Source organism: Sebastes fasciatus, chromosome 2 (assembly GCF_043250625.1).
Source record: "Sebastes fasciatus isolate fSebFas1 chromosome 2, fSebFas1.pri, whole genome shotgun sequence".
Taxonomy (NCBI): domain Eukaryota; kingdom Metazoa; phylum Chordata; class Actinopteri; order Perciformes; family Sebastidae; genus Sebastes; species Sebastes fasciatus.
The window spans coordinates 35,031,422-35,054,422 of record NC_133796.1 but is presented as its reverse complement, the minus strand read 5'-3'; the positions used below and the strand labels follow the sequence as shown (position 1 = coordinate 35,054,422).

Sequence of the window (23,001 nt, the reverse complement as noted above, 5' to 3'; positions counted from 1 at the left end):
AAAGTGCATTATTAATTGTATCATTATATCAATGCTACAGCATACAATGATATATTAGAAAATACATCAGACTGGCATATACGGGTATGTCGCAAAACTTCAAGGCTGCACCCCTTTTTGGAGGAGAAAAAAACAAAGATCCTATAGATGTCAATGTAAATAGATATGTGTTTGGATTGTTTTATAGACATGTCTAATAATTATTTTGTGACCTTAAATTATTATTGTTAATTATACCTTAAATTAAGGTTGATTGCCATCATGCCCCTTTAGCTTTCACCTCGTCCATCTGGATCAATGACCCAACACAGTGGCCGGGTATTGCTTATCCGGACTATAGCGCTACATATTTGATTGAATCACCAGGTACCATTAGGCTTAGTGTTCTCTGTAAATAACTAACCCGTTTATAGCCAACTGTTTGATCTATAGTATGAGATTTAGTTGGAGATGACAGTCTGACGCTGCTATACTGTATTAACTGTACTGTAGCAGCTTCCTACTCAAGTTAACGTTAGCTATCTATCAACTGTCACCAGCATCATTTAGCGATTTTGGTTTTGTAAAGAGATGCTCAAAAATATTATTTAAAATTAATATTGGCCATGTAGTGTACGTCGAAGTATATTATAAGTGGTTTACTGCATGCAAGTCTTACCGAACTATAAAGCGAGGAATCTCTGTCTGTATGTATGTCCTTCGAATATCTCAACAACCGTTCATCGGATCTACTTCACGCTTGGCGTATTGCCATGGAGTGCTTTGTCGAATTTGGTGCAATTTGGACACGTTCAATATTAATAAACATTGAATTAACAAGCAAACAGCACTCAGTTCAGCAGGTTTGGGGCTTCAGGGCTATGCAGGATTGAGCATGTCACATGTAGCGGGCCATTGACTTTTGCTGCAGCATGCTGGATATACTAACATTACAACCAGACTCTTCTTCACTTCCCTGGAGTCAACACGAATAGCCAACTGGAAGCAGAATCAAACTAGAGAGTAAGCCGCGACCTAGGTGTGTTTTTCCCCCATGAGTGAGTAAGACTGTATTTCCCCGGTGCGGAACGGGCACTGCACTAGCGCAACAAAATCACTGATGATATTAAATGCATCAGACCCAAAGCACATTGAGTGCTGAAAATAGAGTCATATCGCTGCTGCAGACCAACTACTGCAGCAGTTTGTGACTCACCATGATCCAACTGTTTAATTGTTTTTTCAAACTGTAATATAATCATTTAACTGTGCAGACATCGCTCTGCTGCACCCATGATATCAGCAAGGAAAACATGTTTCCCCCTGATTCTTCCTATCTTGCGGTTTCAAAGGTTTCTGTCTATATGACTTGACGTCCTCTTTTTTTCCTTGAGTTTCCCCTCTCGACTGAAACGAGGCTGTGGAGCGGTGAACACATCCAACTGAGCCTCCTGATTACAAGCTCTATTTATCAGCTTTCCCCAAGACTGGTGGCCATGTAGGAGGTCTTCCTCTTGTGTTCAAAAACATTTTAAATGTAACCCTGCTGCTGTAAGTGAATTTTCTTTCTTTGATGTGGTCAGGTTGAAAATCATCTATGCAATCTATAAGTCACAGAAGGTTGTTTTGATGTGCTATCTGCCTCTCTCCAAAACCAAATGCTGCTTTACTCTTTTGATATGTTATCTCCTGTTGTGATAAGCTGCAACAGAGCTGTTATTGCAGGTCATTTTAACACGAGTTTTGTGTGTCTTAATTTAAAAAAAATAATAAGTCTGAAATCTCAGCAGAAGCCACTTCAGCCTTTGATTTTACCTTCTATAAGTTCAAGTCTCCCTGCTCTTGCAGTCGAGGACATTTAGTCTCTGATCACCGATTCACTTTTCTAAGATGACAAGTGGTAAACCTTTGAAGAGCTGCTACTTTGATCCATCGCTCCAACTTCAGTTAACTCACTTTATATAACTAACTTTACTTTACTTACTTTATTTTGCAGCACTGCAGCGTTCTGCTCTTAAAATTAAATATAATTGTATTTATATGGAATGGACGATTTTTTTTTTTTAAACTTATCTTATTTTTGAAATACAATGAGTCAATTGTTTCAAACAATTCTTGACATTGTAGCTAATTTTAGCATGCTAACATAAATAAACTAAGATGGTGAACATGGTAAACTACCTACCAAACATGAGCATGTTAGTATTTAGCTTAAAGCATCCTTGTGATTAAAGAAAAGTTCACACTACACAACTTTCAAAGTCGTCAGATCACTGTACTGTTCACACTACACAACTTGCTGTCTTGTAATCGTGAGTCTTTAAGTCGTTGTGGTTTTCACGACCAGAGACAGGAGATCACAATACAAGATCTTTCACCAGGAGGAATCCCCGATGAGGTCTCCAAACTACGTTTTCTCACGAAAACACACGGGAGAAGTGACGCAGGCGTAGTTGGCACACTTGTTCACATTATAGCCTGTTTTCGCCAAGAGGTAACCTCCGGTGCTGAAAAATTAAGCCGAAGTGCCAAAAACTGCATTTCCTCAAATAGCCACTTGAGGCTGGCTTCAAAAGTGAGTCAATCCCCATAGACCCCCCCCATGTTAAAATGCCAAACTTTACAGCAAAAATAAACACGTTTACCGCCTGGTACAAAAACATTTTTGGTCTCTATAGTTCATATCACCGTTCATGACAACTGTATGGGGGCAGAACTTTTATATAACTCACTTGTTTAAATTATATTAAGGCTTAATGTTTGGCATAATTGAGGGAGTGGCTGCTTTGAGTTACAGATGGGAGCCGTAACAGGTCGCTAGCTACTAGCTGTCTGCTCTGCTGCGTCATCCGGGCCGCCTCAGCTCCACCAACAATCCGCCTCTTTGGCCATTTTTAGATTAGCCGAGAGTTAGGTTGTGTCGTCACTGCCAAGATGGCGACTGCTGGAGCAACTCTTCAGAAACCTATCGGTGACGTCACAGAGACTACATTCATATTCTATACAGTCTATGTTTTCCACACGTTTTTACTATTTCCCCTATGTAAATCAGTCACGGTGTTATGTGTTGTTTATTCATGCAAACGTCCAACACCCTTGGTGCAACAACAACTTTGGTCCGTGTTGCAATTGCAACACATACAGTAAAGTTCCTATTTCTACAGGCGACCCCTCCAGGTTTCCCCTAGATGCTAGATATCTAGAATGTGTCTGCAAGGCACCGGCAAGCCTCTTGGCTCGTGTCTTTGAACAGGCGCGTGGAAAATCAGGGCTAAAGTTGTGAAGTGTGATCTAGGTATTAGGCCGCGTTCAGACCGACTTGACTCTCGTTCATTTGAATGGAGCCAGTTCGTCAACGCAGCAAGGTGCAACAACACCGGGGGCTCCAGCTAAACAATGCAGGGTCGTCCAGCAAAAAAGTTGAACCAGGTTCAACTGCAACACAAGCCTCTGCGTTGGCCAATCACATGCATTCAAGCGCACATTCCTGATAGATTACTTTGTAATGTCGAATGCCATATTTCTACCTCACATACGCTGCAATAAAAAATAAAATAGTTGCTTTCCAGAGTTGTAAAATCCTGTCTGTGAGTGCTACAAACAGTTTTACTGTGTTTTGGCATCCGATAAGCCTTTAAACACATTAATCTGTTACTTAAATTGGACTTTCTGGATCATATTTCAACACCCTCCCCCCCACCAACGCAGACCCCTGCACTGTTTTAAGGCAGAAATACTGTCCAATGTTTGTTGCACTTCTTTTAACCAAGTCATAGTCTTTGCCACTTTTAACCTAGTGGCTGATTTAGAAGTCACTTGTGAGTATGACTATTTAATGATCACTGTTACTGTCCTGCTCTACCAATAGAAATCTTCCTTCCCCCCTTTTGAACACACTGAATCAGCCAACACTGTGCTGTGGTTTCTGACAATCTATCATGGTGAGAAAACAAGAGTTCAATGTTTAAAATCTTTGACCCAGCTATCAAAATACAGCAGTAAAACATCCGTGACAGGAAGTATTGTGTTTAAATCTATTCTAAATGTGCTCACATAGGAGGAGCAGGGTTTATCGGCTGACAGGATGGCTGACATGTTGGTTCACGCTGCAGTGGTCCTGCCTACCTGCCTGCGTGGACTCTGCGTGGAATACAATCTCACCACAGGGCTCAGATAGCTCCACAGATCAATACTGCCAGAGAGGAATGAAATAAATAAGTCTTTCTTACCGGATTACTGCAGTGACAGTATTTTGCTTACAGGAGTAAAATGAATTCTCCCAGGCTGCTGGTGAGAGAGATGTGAAAACAACAAAGTGGGAGAGTGTGAGTGGGCTCATGTAGGGCGATATCACATCTCATAAAAATCTGGGGAAATATACGGACAGAAACGGGATGGAGGGGTGAGCTGGTGATATATGTTCAACTCCTTTTATATGAGTCAGCAATCCGGCTTCGTTCCGTAAAAGGACAGTATTTTATCCTGCAACCAGTTTATGAGAGGAAGCCGTTTCTTTCTGAGGCAGTAAAACATAATTCAGATGGCCGAGTTCATCCAGTGTGCTCATAATTTAACACAAAGCTTAAATGTCTACTTTTGCGATGGGAGTCTGGTTCAGCTTCTTCGAGTGGAAAATCACATCAGAGTCTATTATAATGTGGAAAAACTGACCCGGGGGTTTTGCTCACATTTCACATATTTCTAATGCATCATAAAAAATGGCGCCCCAGTAAATAAATAAATAACTGAAATATGATAAATCCCCTGCTATTCCGTTTCCCATTTTAAATAAAAAATGCTTCCTCACTCTTTTTTGAATTGTTATGTTGGTTTGTTTTGGCTCAGTGCTCCAGCAACAAGAAAATCGACTGTTGAGGTAAAACTTGCTGCCTCCTAAAGTATCAGAAATACTGGAAATTCCCACTTTGAGTCAATGCAGTGCCGGTTTATTAAGGAGAGATTTAAAGAAATGCAACATTTGGAGTTCTCTCCAAAGCATAGACTGTATTTAAGAAGTGGACGTAGTCACCGTGATGTCACCAATTGGTTTGTGAACAACCGTTTTCAAGCATCGAGTTCGACATTTTGGCCATCGCCATCTTGTTTTTTTGCAACCAGAAATGACACGAGAGGGTGGAGCTAAGTACAACCGAACACTGAATAAGACATTTTCAGGTGAACAAAAAGGTTCTAATCAACTTTCATGAACTGGAAACACACTGTGAAAGGGTTAAAGTTGTAGGACGAAATTACAGACAACTCCCAGACCGGACAACGTCGTGGTAGCGACCTGTCAATTACAAGGTAGCCACGCCCTAAAGCATCCCCTGCTTTATGGTCTATCTGACTCTAAATGGGAACATAATTTACAAAATGAATATCATGCTGTATTGAAGAAGACTTTAAACTAGCGATTGAGACCATAAACTCATGTTTACAATTAACAAGTTTACTGAGGTAATAAATCAAGTGAGAAGTAGGCTCATTTTCTCATAGACTTCTATACAATCAGACTTCTTTTTGCAACCAGAGGAGTCGCCCCCTGCTGGCTGTTAGAAAGAATGCAAGTTTAAGGTACTTCCGCATTAGCTTCACTTTTCAGACCCGGAGGTAGTCCACTGCTCCAAACACAATACAAGTTTTAAATTGTAGTTTCTGGTTGCTAATCAGAGAGGAAGTTACATATTGTGTTTGCATGAAATGTAAAAAAAAATAGGCAGCATTCATGTATTTGTAATTAGTGTGTAAAACCCTTGAAGAAGTTGTTGTGGGTTTTTCCAGGGGGCGGACGGAAGGTGTTTGCACTAACTAATCCTCCGTCTTTAGCTTTGACATCACCAAAGTCAAGCCTAAAGCCTAATTAATAGTTCATGAGGGTTCAAATAAAGTTTACTTTTCATTTGGCTACCCCCAACTGTGCTTGTGATCAGGTTCCCTGGACTCAGCAGCCTTTGTTATAGCATTGTAATCTTGGTTATCCCTAAACTCGCATCAAAGACAAACTTCCATGCACCATCTAAAACAACCAAAGGGGACAAACATCCCCTCTGAGCAGCTGGATTGTGTATTCATGTTGGAAACAAAGATCTAAACAGGCATTAATCTGGAAATTTAAAGCTAAGGTGACATTGAAAACACAAGTCGATGTGGTTCGCTGTATTTCGTACTGTTAGTGTACATATTGTACATATTTTATGGGGAAAATGTTACTTTCAGCTGTGCATGCACACAATATTTTTCAAAGTATCCCTTTGAAGAGATAACTTTGAAAATTATCTCGGTTGCTCTGCACATAAATTCCCTTAACTGTTGTCAACAGAACATCCACTTTCCTGCTTCTTTATTCGTATTAATTTACATGCGTATGGAGCGATGGGAAATGAAACAGTGAACCTTTGTTGAGAGGGCTGGTGGTGATGCTCTAATGAATGGCTCTCTCATCCCTGAGATGCAGTTTGTGACTGTGACTTGCAGCCTGTGGCTGACACATTGGGGTGACACAATGAGACGAGGCTTGTGGAGAGATGTGAGAGCGGAGAACCCAGATAAAGCTGCTCCGCTGAGCTGCCAGCAGGGGGTCTTTGAGTTGTCTCCAGGAGAGGGGCGGAGGAGGGAATTTTGGGAGGCAGAGCTCAGAGTAAACAGTATCTGCTGAAAAACAACAACAGCAACAACCATACTCCCTAATCAAGTGGCTGTATTGAAATGCAAAGCCTCACTCCTTCAGTTCCTCACGAAAAACCCGGTGATTAAAAGTAAAATACATTATATGCACCATTACTCTACCTAAATTACATGTTTAAACACCAACTAAGATTTTACAACATCATATAATTAGGTATTATTAGTGTCATCGTGAAATATGGCAGGAGTGTAGTGAAGCTAGGCAGATTAATTACATGAAACAGCACCTCAAAGACACACTGGATTTGAGGCTTCTCTCTCTCTCTCTCGATGTTCTAATCCATCTATTGCTGCTCTAAATCCCAAACACTGGTTTGTGTCAAACCAAGAGGAATTATAAAAGGGCAACCGATGGAGGGGAAAATAGCGAGACAGTGTCAAGTCAAATGATTCTGAGAGTCATTTCAAAGTAAAGTGAAGCAAAGTATCCATACTGTACACCCTAATTAACAATTTCAGGGACACAATCAACCTTAAATATACTGAATGCGAGATTGGAAGCATTTCTATAGCCTCGGCTCTCAACATGGCGACGACTGAGTCAGCGGACGGAGCATTCACAGCCGGTGTGCGCGGGACAGCGGCGCCAGGTGGAAACCTGCTACTGTAACAAAAGCTGGACCGGAGAGGCCAGACACACAGCCATCCAACGTTAAAGATCAAAGCTCAACAGATATTGAGCGTCAACTTTTCTTGTAAAATGTCTGGTGTAATCGGTAACACCACTGTTGTCACAAGTTTATTAATCGGTGGGGAAATTTCCTCACCGTGACATCCCTACTGGCAACATCACAGTGCCAACAAGACTCCAGCATAGCACTGCTCCCCGCCAAGAAATAGTCTGGCACATACTCCCCGTAAAACCACAACGTGCCATTTTTACAATTCCTTTTACTTTAGACGTGCTGAAAGGCAGATTTTGTTTTACTTAGCTTTGGACAGAGTCAGCCTAGCTGTTTGCCCCTGTTTCCAGTCCTTAAGCTAAGCTTACCTTATATTTACCATACAGATATTAGAGTGGTGTCATCTTCTCATCCAAATCTCATCAATGAGGGGAATAAACATATTTCCCAAAACTACTCCTCAAACTGCTAACTTCCAAAAAACAACATGTAGACATTTTACAAACAATACAGTGCATTGTGTACGAGGAATACAACCCCCCAAACAATCAGAAATAAAATCCCACATACAGTTAAATGCTGTCAGTGTGGAGGCTTTGCACGCTGTCTCCACTGCTTTTAACTGAATGGCAATATATGCAGTATCAGACCTATTTACTATTTGGGCTGATCTATTCCTTTGAAGCTGTTATAACAGTAAAATCAGGTCAGATCTCCAGGCTCCGCTCACACAAGTTGAAGTGCAACACCAACACAGTATATCAAATAGATAGAAATATTCTGCCACACCTGCTATACAGCATGTAAACAATATTTGTTTTCTAAAGTCTCAGCACTAAGGTCCTATTTCACTTGCTGGCTCAGACTCTTCCCGGTTCTTTACAGCCTGCCAGATCTCCTCCAGCACGGCTGAGAGAAGAAGAAGCAGCACTCCACAGGGAAATTTTTTGTTGTCCCTGATCACAGACATGATGCATGCATCCAGAGGAGGCAAAGCAATTCAGCCCGCACCATAAACATGTCTTATTGGAAAGAATAACAACCACTTCAAATTGGACACCAATCAGGAAGTGCTTTTCATGAAGTCCAAAGACCGGAAGATGCTTGATTCAGTGGGTTTAATCATCTATTGATCATGAATTTGCAGAGCTGAAGTGGGGTGTAACAAATAAAGTCTTGATCTGCCGTGCTAACAGGTTTTGATTACAACCCTTTATATGTCTCCTTGATAAAACAGATTTATGTCCCCTGCTGCTTTCAAGTCTCCACTCAGGCACAAACCCTAGATACTGTGAAATCGGACTGAAGGTTGCAGTGAGCGGTCATAAATTAATAAAGCAGCCTCAGAGATAAAGAAAAGTTTTGTTTCTGAACCTTGACATGGTCAGTAGGCAGGGAAGCAGAAATATGCTGCTGTATAAAGTGAAGTGTATATACTGTATCTCTCGCCCACTATTGTTATCTTTTAAGGTGTAAAATGTAAAGGAGAGATGTTTACATGCTTTAATATTCAAAAAACACATTATTTTTCTCATACTGTCTGTCTGAATATATCAAGCCAACCCAATCTCATGGAAATACGTATAACTAGCACAACATTACAAGGACATTCAGCATGTCATTTGTATGCCTCTTTTCGTGTGTAATTTTTAAGCCATGCAACAAAACGGACGCAGTTTAGGCAACAAAACCACTTAGGTTTAGGAAAAACCTCCTAGTTGGGCTTCAAATAAGAATGTAAACTAAGTAAAATACACACTGAAAACACGACACAAACGTCACTAAAAACACGTTACAAACATAACTTCAAAATAACTCAACAAAACGTTGGGACATGAACACTGGTCTCGAATGCCGGTCTCCTAACTGAAAGTCCCGTGTTTGTTGTTTGATACCTTCACAGTATTTATATAGCACCCAGACCTGCTATACAATCAAAAAAGACATGGACATTTTTACAATATGGGACATTCAACGCTACGTTAATTTATTTTGCCACTTGGTAACAGAAATCCACAACAAGCTGGAAATGGTCACACATATGACATACTGTATTCTAGTCTTATGAAGCTTAAGGCTAATGTTTTCACTTCCAGCAGACACAGAGCAACATTATCATTCATTTGGAGTTGCATTTCCGGCCACTTAACAAATATAAGTCCAATATGCATTCTTCTTTTAGCCCTGCTTTGGCGCCCACCAACTTCTTAGAAAAATATCTGTATTTTTAGCTGCTAAAGGCTCCACTATGTTCACCAGGTAGCTAACTTTTTCTGTCTTACATTTGGTGTTGGGTAGGTATCATTCAGTGAGTTTATCAGAGCTTTTTTTTGCTGAAAACAACTCTGCTACAGCTCGAAATGAGGTTGATGAGAGCCGTAACAGTGAGCTAAAAAAGTAAAGTTTGGGGCCGTAAAACCAAAATAACGAGCTGAAAGAGGCTAAAATACTCCATAAAGGTGAGTGTAACTGCGTTGGGTGCAGGGTTGGAAATTAGCAGCCAAATGCTGGTAAAATATGCAAGTGACTGCAAGATTTGCTTCACTCACCAGCCAAAGAAACAATGGTAATGTATTGAGTGGCTGATACAATTTGTAATTTACCAGCCACTGTGGCAGGTGGTCAAAAAAGTTAATTTCCAACCCTGGTTCGGTGACATTGCTCTGCAGGTTCATCACTACAAGGAACCCCTTTCACATTACACATTGTAATTTGACTCACTGTTCATATAGAAGTATTGATTAGTGCAGCCATAAAAAGACAAGAGAAGAAGAAGTTGATACTTTTCTTTCAACCCCAAGCGTGCCATACTGAAAATATAAAACATATTCAATCATAAATAAATATGGAAATGAAGCTGTCCTTCACCCTTTAGTGCCATTCGATACATCATAAGTAATGACACTGGGGATGCCTTGTGTTTAAAGCCATGCCTTATTAATCTCTAATAAGAAAAACTGTTCCCAGCCTCTGGTCAGGGCACTGTGTCGATTAGAGGTTAAATTCCTGTTCAAGGACGCCTCAGCTAGAGGTTTGGAAAATATCTACGGATGATAAGATACATCTCGTCTCTGGTTACTGCCCACACTCTCTGCAGAGGGTTTGAATGTTTCTCGTATCCTCTGATCTGAACCAACAAATCAATTTTATATGTGTAGTAATCTCATATATAGAATGCCGGCTGATGAAACCAACAGCTCAAAAAAAAGCTGCCATAGGATTTGCTGTGGACTAAGGATAAAGATTAGGAGATGGCTGCGTCATCGTCAAACCGAACTGTAAAAAAACAAAACTGCTCAATGAAGTACAACCTAATCATGGGCTTGTTGAACCGTTGCACCACTATTAAATACAGGTCTGCTAATTATTTGATGAGGTGCCAGAGACATAGGCCCTGTTCAGACCTGGCATTAACATGCGTCCTGAGTGATCGGATCACAAGCGGACAGCTTGAAGTACGTCTGTTCACACCTGGCATTGGAATGCGTCTCCACATGCGTCCTCAGTGACCACTTGTGATCGGCTCTCATTTCCCCGCTCTACAGGTATATGCAAATAAACACATAGTAAACACACGGCTAATACAGCAGATGTTGTGACGTAATATTGCAGGAATGTCAGAAGTAATATCCTACATATTTGACAATTCGGGTACATTTTATTAACATCAAAATACAAGGTTATTGTCTACCGGCGGTCCCCGGGGACCTCCTGACACTGCCTCCTTTGACAGGCAACAGTGAGGCACAGACAGAGCTTCAGACGGGTGTCAGCTCCGTGCAAAGCACCGGAACAAAAACACAGACACATCCCTGACAGTATGATAATAATGCACTTTGTGTGTCTAGTCTGATAGTCTGTAGATATGTAGCCTATACATAAGATATATGTTAATAAAATGCAGACAGGATACATTAGTACACAGAAGTTGTTTCCATGCCATGAGGCTCGCGTCTGCCTGTCTATCCACATGAGGAGCACAGTGAGACCCGCGGATCCAAGCGGGACGTCAATTGAGTAGGCGGCCCTTAATGTGGCCTAGGACACATTTGCGTACACACTGCTTAAAGAATGTGTCTCGAGTGCGTTCACACCTGTTCTTAGAGCTGTCCACTTGTGATCCGATCACTCAGGACGCATGTTAATACCAGGTCTGAACAGGGCCATATAATAGGCAATTACCTGAACATAGGCCTACTTGACCATTAAGTAGCCTACCTTGTTTCAAGTATAAAATCAACGTAATAGAGAAATTTCATTCATTATTATCAATCAATTTATATATTTTGGAGTTCAAACATATTGGAAATGGTTATCTTTTTCTTCTCACTAATGTACAAACAAACCAAACCCAAACGTGATCCAAAAACCGCCAATTTCTGTAACTTTCCGAAAACGACAATCTGACATTCACACCCACTTCATCCCATCCCACCGTGGTTGGCCAGCTGTGCGGAGCTGAGAAAGGAGTCAGGATTTGAACTTCCCTATCTAGCTCTCCTTTTTCATTCTCGGCTTCCAGGAGAGAGTGTTTGAAAATGTCCACCATTATCTCTTATTTAAACAATTGCGTCTTCCCCTTTCTATGTTGGTCCGTTTTTCACTCTGCCTACATAACAACTAAAAACACTTTTGATTTTGGACAAAGCGATGTACAAACTAAAGCGTTTCAGCCTATGAAAGCTGAAATGTTTCAATTTATGGGTTCCATTCGCAGAAAAGCCTCAGTATTATATTTGATATTACCATGTGTGCAGGAAATAAAGACTCTCTGTAAAACATCAACTTGACATGCATCAATTCTAAACCAGGTTTATATCTGCACATTACTTGCTTGCTGTGCTGCGGTCTCTCCAGGCTTGAGAACCACATGTGAACCCCCGTGGTGAGCTGTGTGCGGGCTGCATAAATATTTTCATATAAAGTGCCCTCAAATTTTAATGCCGCTAGTATTACTCCTCTTCAAAACAAGTTCAATCTTTAAATAGAATTGAAGGGCTAATGATTGAAACTTCAGTTCCTACAATGTTACATTAAGATGCCAACGGTGCCGCATGAAAATGTGTAAATTAATCAGTGAGCAATGCTTGATTTATTACAATAGTATATATTAGACCGGTGCAAAACATGTTTTTTTAAATGGGCAGATCCAGCTTCATTCAGATTATTTCATAAATCAAACTCAGGTACAAACTGAAAAATGATCGCAAGATACCATTAAAGATTCATTAGTGTCCAATTTTTATAAATAAGGGTCCAGGTAATTTCTGCATCATATCATCTTTCAGAACATGAATTCAGTATATTCAATTAAAAGTTGAATACTCTTATTGAAATATTGATCACTCATTTTGTGCTCAGTCTGACAGGTAGATAGAATCTCTTAAAGAGTGACCTCAAAGATATCAGAGATGCTTACCTTAATAGAGTAGCAGGAATCATGTGACAATCACTGGCACCTCCACTTATTCTTCTCAGCGTAGTCCAGCCGCTTGGTCCAACACCTGACTCTGATGATCTGTGGATGGTAACACAGTCAGGATAGATCGACATTAGGTTACCGCAAAGCCTGCTGTACCTTTATTTGGCAGGTCCTTCTTCTGATAAACAGGCAGCAGCAACTTTTTTCAGAAATTGTAATCTGTTTAATTTAGATGTTATCTGATTTTAAAAATACAAGGCAGCAGGGGAAGGATGCAAATGCAGTCAGTCCAGGCAGACAGGAAGAGTTCAGTGATGTAATGAAGAAGAAGTGCAGATACATAAGCTTACAGGTAGGCAGGTACAGCTTCTAGACTTCAGGGTTATGAGTTCAGGTTGGTGGAAAGCAATGCACAAAGCAACACTGCCAATCTGGCAGGGAATGAGTGGAAATGGGCCGGTACTATACTGCAGGAATGATGAGGGAAAGTGGAAACAGGTGAACAGGTGAATGAGTGGGTCAGGTGACTGGGACAGGTGGGAAGGTCCGAAGGCATCTGGTGGATGGATGGAGAATAGCAGTGCAGGGGGCTGGGGAGGTGAAAAAGAGGCTGAAGGGAGGGACAGAGGTAGAATGGGAAAAGCAGGACTGAGGCAGACTTTTTGTGACATATGATCACTGTGCACTGTGGTTTGCTTTCCGAGAGCTACATACACAGATTTGCACAGCATCCCAGTTTCATACTACACTACACGCTAGGGCTGCAAAATTTATCAAATATTAATCGTGATCACGATTTTGGCTTCCCACAATTAAACTCACATGATTGACTGTGATAATGACGTTTAAAAATGCGTAGTATTTGTAAGTATTTGTACATTAGCAAGAATATAGCACAACATGGAAGTGAAAGCAGTGCTTGGTTTATTCAAATGTAAATACAAATATTTTGTCCCTAAAATCATGATAAATAATCGTGATCTCAACATTGATCAAAATAATCATGATTATCATTTGGCCATAATCGTGCAGCCCTACTACACGCTAATTCTAAGCAGGTTCTGTAGTGTGTTCACATTGAATAAATGACAAAAACGTAGAGTCTACATGCTAGCGGCTCTGTGAGGTTGTACTTTGGCACAGCAGTGTTTTGAGGTAAATGCTAATGTCAGTATGCTAACATGCTAATGTTTACTATGTTCGACATCTTAGTTTAACGCATTAGCATGCTAACAATTAGCACAGTACAGCTGAGGCTGATGGGAATGTCAATAAGTTTTAGTTTTACAGGAATCTGGTCATAAACCAAAGTACTGGACAAAATAAAAAAAGATCTCATAGTCCTGAGAGGGGCAAATCTTCAATAATGGTTTAGACATTCCACTAAAAAACACAAATGCGAACTCCTGGTGCCGCTAGAGGAAAATTCAGGGAATCACCACAGTCAGTATATGTCTGTATAAAATTAGTTTAGAGATATTTCAGTCTGGTGGACAGACTGACCAAAACCCTGTGGTGCTAACATGGATAAAAAGACAGTACATTCATAGGCTGCTAAAAACACTAGATTTGTGGGTGTAGCGATGATAGACACTCTTCTCCCACAAAGCAATGCACAAAGGAAATGAAAGAGCTGCTCACAGCTGGAAAAAATCTAATTGTGGATGTTGGTGAAACAGCTCCAATAACACCTCACAAAACACAAAAATAACTATTGAAATTTTGAAAAACATCTAATTGTCTCCATGTTAAGTTTAATTGGCAGTGGCATTATAAAGTTCAAGTCTGCTTTGCACGGTGCGCATATTGAATCAATTCCTGGCTGGTAGTATGAAACAGTAAAGTATGTGTATTTATTGTATGTTAACTGAAGGAAAAACTGTATATTATTAAGATTAGTACATACTGTATACAATTAATATGTAGTATGGAACTGGGACACAGTGATGTGTAACCGAGGAAGATGGGGGGATGAGTGTGGAGTGTGGAGGAGGACTACTTTCAGCCTCATCAAGTGGCCAGTCCTGATCTTGATACTCGAGACCTTATGATAATCTGGGGAACTATTAAAAAGAGCCAGACAAGAGGGCAGACGCTGCATGAAGAGGTGCAGACAGTGTTACAGTAGTTTTATGTGATGTACAAGTTAAAAGCTATAAGGTTATACAGTAGAACTGCAAAGTAGGAAAATGGGGTGAAGGTTAACAGCTCAGCTTATCTGAGATCCAGGCAGCCTGAATCCTCAAATATCAAACCACCACATGTCCCCGTAATTCAAATAAGAAGGACTAGGTGGACAAAGGAAATAAAAATGTCTTCCGTCAGCTCTGTGCTGCAACGGAAAATACAGCCTGCCAAAACATTATAAAAAAATAAACTCTAGATGGGAATTTAACAATAAAAAAAACTGTATTTATTTAGGCCTATCAATTAAAGTTACAACTGTGTATAAAATCTGAATTAGAAACCCCATAAATGAAAAAACAGCGCAACAGCACAACTTAGCCAACCATTCCCTGGAGCCAGAGAACTTTAAATGAAACTTCCACGAGAGACTGAGACGCTTCCACAGGCGATTTGAATTGTAGAAGGACGAGAAATGGAAAACCAATCTTCCACAGCTGCACTGAAATATAACTGCAGCAGGAGCCGTAAATTACAGGCCATCAGCTGGCCTGTAAAAGTTACAACCACAGGCAATTCAGGCATGCACAGTTTAACAAGACCTAATGAAAAAAACTACAGTTTTTTGGCAATAATAGCAATGCATGCAGATGCTATTCTCCATCATAAAAGTATAAAAGGCAAAGATAAGGAAGGCAGATCAGTGACCACTGCTGTGTCTGACTTCAATGACAACAACATGTTAAAAGAGAACAATAGCAGTATTATCTCCATCGGGTATTAAAGCTGCAGTTGGTAACTTTGAGCAAATATGATAAAAAGTTATTTTTATAAAACTGTCACTATATCCTGACAGTAGTGCATGAGACAAATAATTTGGAGAGAAAAAAAATTACGTTCTTCTGCCCCCCCCTCGTGCTCCTAATGGCATTTGCAAGTCTCTACCGCGCCCCAACAGAAACAACCAATCAGAGACGAGCTGGAGACGAGCAGTCTCTGGGAAGCTGCCAATCACTTGTGAACTCTGATCAACTGTCAAACTCGGCAGCGCTGATCAAATATGAATCAATAATCTGTGACTGTAATGCCTATTTCTCGCCTCAAATGTTTTCAGAATCATCTTGTTACCCGGCAGCCATGCTGAAAACAGTCAAGCCAAAACCAAGCACCGCCCACCGGCCAGAGCAAACTTTCTCATTTTACAGCTAAACAGAACACTACAAGATGTTTCTGAAAACATTTGAGGCGAGAAATAGGCATTACAGTAACTAGGGCTGTCCCGAATAACATTTTGGGGCTTCGAAGCTTCGGTGAGAAATATTCAAAGTTATTCGAAGCTTAGCGGAGCAAAGGCTGACATGTTCTTCTGTCTGTCTGTCTCCATCTCCTCTGGGACAGTACCGCTACCGCACTACTGTAAACACATGCACCTCTACACACAACAAACAGGGCTATCCTTCTGAGAATATCTAATAATAATTAATGTTGAATATGAATCATGAATAATGTTGTGGGACTATTCCTTATTTCATTGGCTATTTTGGTATTATTTATTACATATTTACTTTATTATGACATAAAAAAAAATTACACAAAAAAAAGCATTTGAATACTGATTTGGAGGTTGATTACCATGGTAACGGTTGAAGCTTCAAAGCATTCCAGTCAGCCCAAATTGTAACAGAATATTGATTCATATTTGATCAGCGCTGCCTAGTTTGACAGTTTGATCGGAGTTTGCGAGTTTCACGAGCAGTGATTTACTGCTGCTGTAAAGTAAGTTTTCCTTTGGGCACGTTGAAATCTTGTAAATGCCATTAGGAGCACCAGGAGGATACAAAGGAACATGATTGTTTTCACAGATGATATGTCTCATGCGCTACTGTCAGGATATAATGACCTTTTTATAAAAATATATATATTTTTTTTTTAAATTGTATTTGCTCATGGTTACCGACTTCAGCTTTAAAAGAATAGGACAATCATTTTTAGCTTTATATACAATTTTGTATGTTTAATAGGTGTATGGCATCAAATTAAGGTCGTGGAAACTAATGAAAAAGATATAAAAAATGAAACAATTCTGTTCATGTGATGTCCAAATCATGTATCCAAAACAGTAAGCAAGAAAATGTACGATTTTTTAAAAAACTTTTATCTTCCACTCAGCTTAATTTGACTCCATAATTGTTTCCTCCTCGGTGGAAGGGAATTCTTTGAGTCTGAAATTGTGGGGTTCAGATTGAGGAGATAAATGGTGCCAATAAACTTATTTTTGAATTGTTCAGTTCAGTCTTTACTGACTGTTCCATTTGGGAAATTTATTTTTGGCAGCATTTGCAAAAACATTCATGAGTCTCATCCATAAGTAAAACTGAATAAAAAATACATATTATATATATACACCAGTGTATATATACTGTTTATACTGTATGCTTTGTATAGCAGGAGGGATGACTGTTCCTCCTGTTTTCCGACAGTCTGTGCAGCTCGATTTCACTACAGTGTACAAAACTGGACATTTCCTGTTAGCAATTTGGCAAAGTTAGTCAAACTCAGGAAAGTGTGTAATATCATGATATTTTGAGGAAACTAATGCTGCGGAAAGAAACATCATTTGAAATGTAGTACATGTCACTAATCAGCAGGTACCATTTAAATGGTGCACACAGGCTATGCGCAGAACTGCAGATGTAAAAGCAAGTTCATACAAATAGGCTAAATCAATTTCTGTTAATATTTTATTACCAAACAGGGCCATGCTGCTTTCTACTTGTAAATCGGCCTAACCAAGGTTCTTAGTCTTTTTAACCTCAGTGAGTACATGCTGATGCATTATTGATACAAAACTCAATATCTGTGTAGGATGGATTCTTGAAGGAAAATATGTCACTTTGAAAAGTACATACATAATTAGAAACAAACTATTTTGAAGGCTAAACAGAGTGGTTCTTTTACTGTGGAAAAATACTTAAACAACTAAATGATGATGTGAATGTTACTGAGGCAGAAAGGTGTGTAGAGGGTCAAATCAGCTCCTCCATTATACAGAACATATTCTCGGCCCAGAGATCCCATGTATACTGTATACATCTAACCATATGCACCGTATATGTGCACATGCTTGTGCTGGAGGCCATGCATGCACTGGCCTCCAGCACAAGCAACAACACATGCTACAGTACAGTAGAGAGAGACTGACAAGTACCTTGTTGACCTGACACTTGGTCCACAGCAGCATTCACTCTGTCCTGAGCCAGATAACAAATACACATTTACAATCACCACTGGGAAGGGAAAAAAAACAGGCACAACAACAACTCAGCCTTTCTCCTTCTTATCCAACATGGAAATGCTCTCAGTCCTGCAGCTCTCTCTATAAATCCTTCAGTCTCAACAAATACAACCGTAGCTCTGTCCTCATTGCTAGAGGCATCTGTGAGGTCCGTGAGGGATAAATCAATAAACAGTATGACTACATTTTATTCTAATCATGCATCATTTGGGGGTCTTTAAAAATGCCCCCAAATGATGCCCTTCAGACAGAAGCCAGTCTCAAAAGCAGCCTTCAGACATCTATCAAGAGAAACTTCTTAGGACCATTATCTCCAAACTGCAGTCAAGTTTGTAGGGAAACTAAAACACGTCTTTCTTTTCTTTTTTGCTATCATATGAGATTATATAGCAATGTGAACAGTTTCCGTTCCATTGCAACATCAGCACCCAGCAGCAAAGCGACGCTTCCGCCATTTTGGACTGAAAGCGACTACCGGAGGCGGTAAAACGTCCGCCTACAAGTGCCGTACAAAAGCAAAACTATATGATTTCTATTTTATTGTCATATTCTACCGAAATGGCCTGTGCTGAACAATTAAATATTATAAATATATAATAAGCGTCAGTTCAAAATGGCGGCAGCGGCTGTTGTCAAAAACACATCAGAGTTTCGTCTCTTTACTTCTATGTAGTGATGTTACGTGCTGTGCCGAGGCTTCGGAGCGTGTGTCGAGTAATCCAGGAAGTTTCCTGCGATGCGCGTATCGAGGCTTGTATCGTTTTAGACCAATGACGTCATTGATGACATCCGAAGCCTCGCTGCCCGGCCGTACCGCCCACTGGTTCATGAAGTGTTTCAGATCTTCACTGGTTCAACCAATGCCGCTTTCCAGAAGTGACACAGAACACTAATATTAACCCTCCTGCAATTATTATATTATATTACACTACACTACAATACAATTATTAACTTAGGATTGGTTTGCACACATAAGATGAATTACTCACAAAACAATTACAGTTTAAGTATACATGTATCTTATATACTCACAATATACTTACTAAATAGACATTTTATTAAATATGATATATATATATGCATATATATATATATAAATTGATTACATGGTAATAGATTTTTTTTCATTGTTTATAGTCATTCCCAAAAGCCTTTACTGGCGCAAAATACAGTATATCACAGATCTGTGTTCCCAGTAGACCACAACCAGCACTGATCCCAGTAGAGCACTTACACTTACACACCAAAAACTGACAAACTGACAATAACCTGATATTTTCAGGTGGATTTTCATTTAAAGGTCACATATTATGCTCATTTCCAGGTTCACAGATGTATTTTAATGTTGCACTAGAACATGTTTACATGCTGCAATGTTCAAAAAACCCTTTATTCTTCTCATACTGCAGCCTGAGTCTGCCTGCCTCAGAGCCTAATTCAGCCTCTGTCTGAAAACCACTGATTCACAGCCTGTCTCCTCCCACTCTGCTCTGATTGGTCAGCGTTTTCTGTCAATCAAACGTCCTCAACAACAGCGTCACCCTCCCCCTCCCTCCCGGAGAAGCTCTCAGAGTGGAGGGAGAGGCAGCTAGAATAGAGCTTATAAACCACTTTAAAGTTTATAAACCAGAAACTTCACCCAGCGCACGTTACCGGAGGAATCTGATCAGAAATCGGCGACACATGATGAACATCTGCGGTCCAGATTCCAGGTTTTCCTGACGGTTTCTCTCAGGTAAATAATGCTGTTTATATCTCTGTTAGTTAACTCAGTGTTTACCTCATGCATCAACTCTGTAAACCGTAAACATACACTCTGTTTTACGTCTGTCTTTACAGATCCATCTGTGAGAAATGACCGACAGAATCATCCCAGAGGAGAGCAGACAGCTGTGGGCAGATGGCTCTGTTTACATGGAGATACAAAGCTAACCCGTTAGCATGTAGCTACATGCTAACGGGTTAGCTACATGCTACCGCTATGAGACGGTGTGTAAACACAGCGACCATCAGGGTGGAAAATAGAAGATGTGAAACAGTAGTCAGTTCATTATTTCTGCTAAAAGATAAATGTATGGAAGATCAGAGTAATGGTATATTATTTACAGTAGTAGCTGTCTCTGTGTTACCATGACTACAGACCACCGGAGCTTAGCTTACCATAGTTTACCAGAGCTGAAAGACTTTCTCCTGTACCATGTTAACATAACTAACTAACAGGTGAGATGATTACAAATGCTGTGAATAATTAATATTGTCATCTGTCTACTCAAATAAAGTTTGACTGTGAAACAGAAATGTGTTGTGTTGCTTACAAGTCACTATTTACTACCTGTACTCTGCTACATGCATGACATCAAATATATATAATATATAAATATCATCTGTTTAAACAGTGTAATTACATAAAGCCTTTGTGAAAGAACATGTTATATTTAGATGATGGGAGTACATGAAGCCTGTTCTGCTGGTTCTTGCAGACTTTGCTCAAGTTCGGTTGAGGAGGAGAGACAGTGACGCGCTGTGGGGCGGGGTCAGCTACTGAAGGTTCTCTCTGGTTCGACCAGGAAACCCTTACATGGCTTGCATTTCTCTAATGACGTCAGAAGAGAAGGAAAAAAAGCGATTTTTTTTTCTGCACCCATTTCCGGACAAACGGAGGAGGAGAAAAAGAGAGAGGATGGTCTTTTATGATACTATGGTGGCCTGTAGACACACTGGGGACAGATATTGATGTTTAAAAGACATGGAAAAGTGCATTTTGCATAATAGGTGACCTTTAATTCTCACTGTGCAATATCATTTTCCACTTGTGTAATTGTGTTAATAGTCTGTTTATTGCCAATACTGTATAGACTCCTATTTTTATACTTCCAATCTTTATACTTGGTTCATATTTTGTTACACTTTGTTTAGCTCTTTTTTACTGTGTTAGCTTATGCATCTTGTTTCTTGCACTATCCCCTTTGCTGCTGTACACTGCACATGTCCCCACTGCGGGACTAATAAAGGAATATCTGATCTTATCACATGGTTAAGATCATATTTGTCTGTTTTACACTCTTTGACCACCAGGTGGTTTCGTGAGCACATGAAGCCTCGAGCAATGAACCCTTTTCCGAACCAATTTGCTGGAAAGCTTCAAAGCTTCATGAGGCTTCATCTCGCCATCACTACTTCTATGCTCTCTGGTGTTACCCCACTTAGCTTTAGCATTAGCATTAGCTCATTAGCGACAGGTCCGCTAGCCTAGCATGGCAGTGTACGTAAGCTAGCTAACATCTCTATTTCAACACATTACTGCAAAACCTCTCAACTCTAAACACTGCACGTTGTCACCAAGGAGTCATAACACTCTTATACCTCACGCTGGAGTACACGTGTGTGATTCTGAGGAATATGAACTCACCTGTGTGTAGAACGCTTCAGCGTTCAGCTCAACTGCAGGAGTTCTGTCGTTGACGTTCCTCCGCAGCGCTGTGCGTCATCTAGTGACGTGTTCGAGTATCACACTGACACGGTAACAAGTAGAGGACGAATGTATTGGCATGGGTATTGTATGAAAATGGCATTTAATCACTATTTAGAACACAATTAAACATATATAAATAAATAATATAAATAAACATATAAAAATAAATAAATATATATATATATATATATATATACAGTATCCCTCCCAACATTTGTATGGGGGCCCATGTGGGTAGTAAATGGGCTGAAAAATGGGCCCTATATGGGATTGTCCGCAGGTTCCATAATGACCCAATGTCAATTGCCCACATGGATTCCATGCAGGATTACAATGGGTGTTATGTGGGCCCGAACTGGGCAACATACCCAAGACCCATCTTGGTCCCAGCTTTAAGTTCTATGTGGGTACTACATGGGGACTACATGGGCTGAAATATGGGTTGTAAGTGGGTTTGTCCACAGTTTCTATGTTGGCCCCATGCACCAATTTCCCAGTAGTGACCCAACTAGGACCCACATGGGTAGCCCACATGGGGAGCCCATTTGGGACCAACTTAGTTGATCCAAGTGGGCCCCAGATAAGATGCCCATTTTGGGCCCATACCCACTTGGTACCCAGGTACCCCCAGCATAACCCATGTGGGGCCCACATAACCATGTTGGCTGGGATATATTATGTGTATAAATCTTTACTTTTTGAAATGCATACAATGACAGTTTCCTTTGTCTTTCTTTGTTTCTTCTAGTCCATTACTCTCTAAACTACTAAACCAAAACACCAGTGGTTTGATATTTAAATTCCCCCGAAATATTAAATGCACAGAAATAAACATATTCCTGTGTATCTAGACTTTGTCAGGGGGACATTTTTCATAAATAGTTTTGGCTAATGTGTGCAAATTGCCCCATCCATATTGTAATTCATACGCAGGAATAATTTCAGTTTGTATGCGACCTTCAGTACAGATAAATTACAAGGTCCTATCTTAAATCAAACTATTATTCCTTGTTCATAAGTTTTTCTCCCCACAACCATAAGAGGATGTTCTCCATGACTGAAAAAAATATTTGTCTTGATGAGTTCTTCACACATATATGGGAAACCACACAAACTATATCAATACATAATTATATTACATTTTAGAAACAGATACTCCACGTACGCCTTCACCTAAGATGTTGACAGTTTCGACATTAGTATGGAGGACGGAAATGTGTTCATTTCTAACTTATTCTCCTTGTATTGTGTGTTAATAATGGATAATGGATTGACTTTGAAAGCTCTTAAACAATGCTGTCCCCTGTTGGTGGTGTCTGCTGATCTGAATGACCGTAACATTAGAAAACATAGTACAAAACAACATACAATACTGGGCTTTATAAAAGAAGAGATACCGCTA

General features: G+C 40.1%; 1 protein-coding gene across 1 annotated transcript in view; it reads right to left on the bottom strand.

Annotated features, from left to right (window-relative positions):
* The window catches only part of neo1a (neogenin 1a), a 292,258-nt gene extending 270,614 nt beyond the window's left edge, over positions 1–21,644 (bottom strand). The window contains exons 1-2 of the mRNA XM_074621883.1: positions 21,537–21,644; positions 12,706–12,804 (exon numbers count right to left, since the gene is read on the bottom strand). The gene's annotated coding sequence lies outside the window, so the exon portion shown is untranslated. The remainder of the gene's footprint in view (positions 1–12,705; positions 12,805–21,536) is intronic.
* Between the last annotated feature and the right edge of the window lie 1,357 nt (positions 21,645–23,001).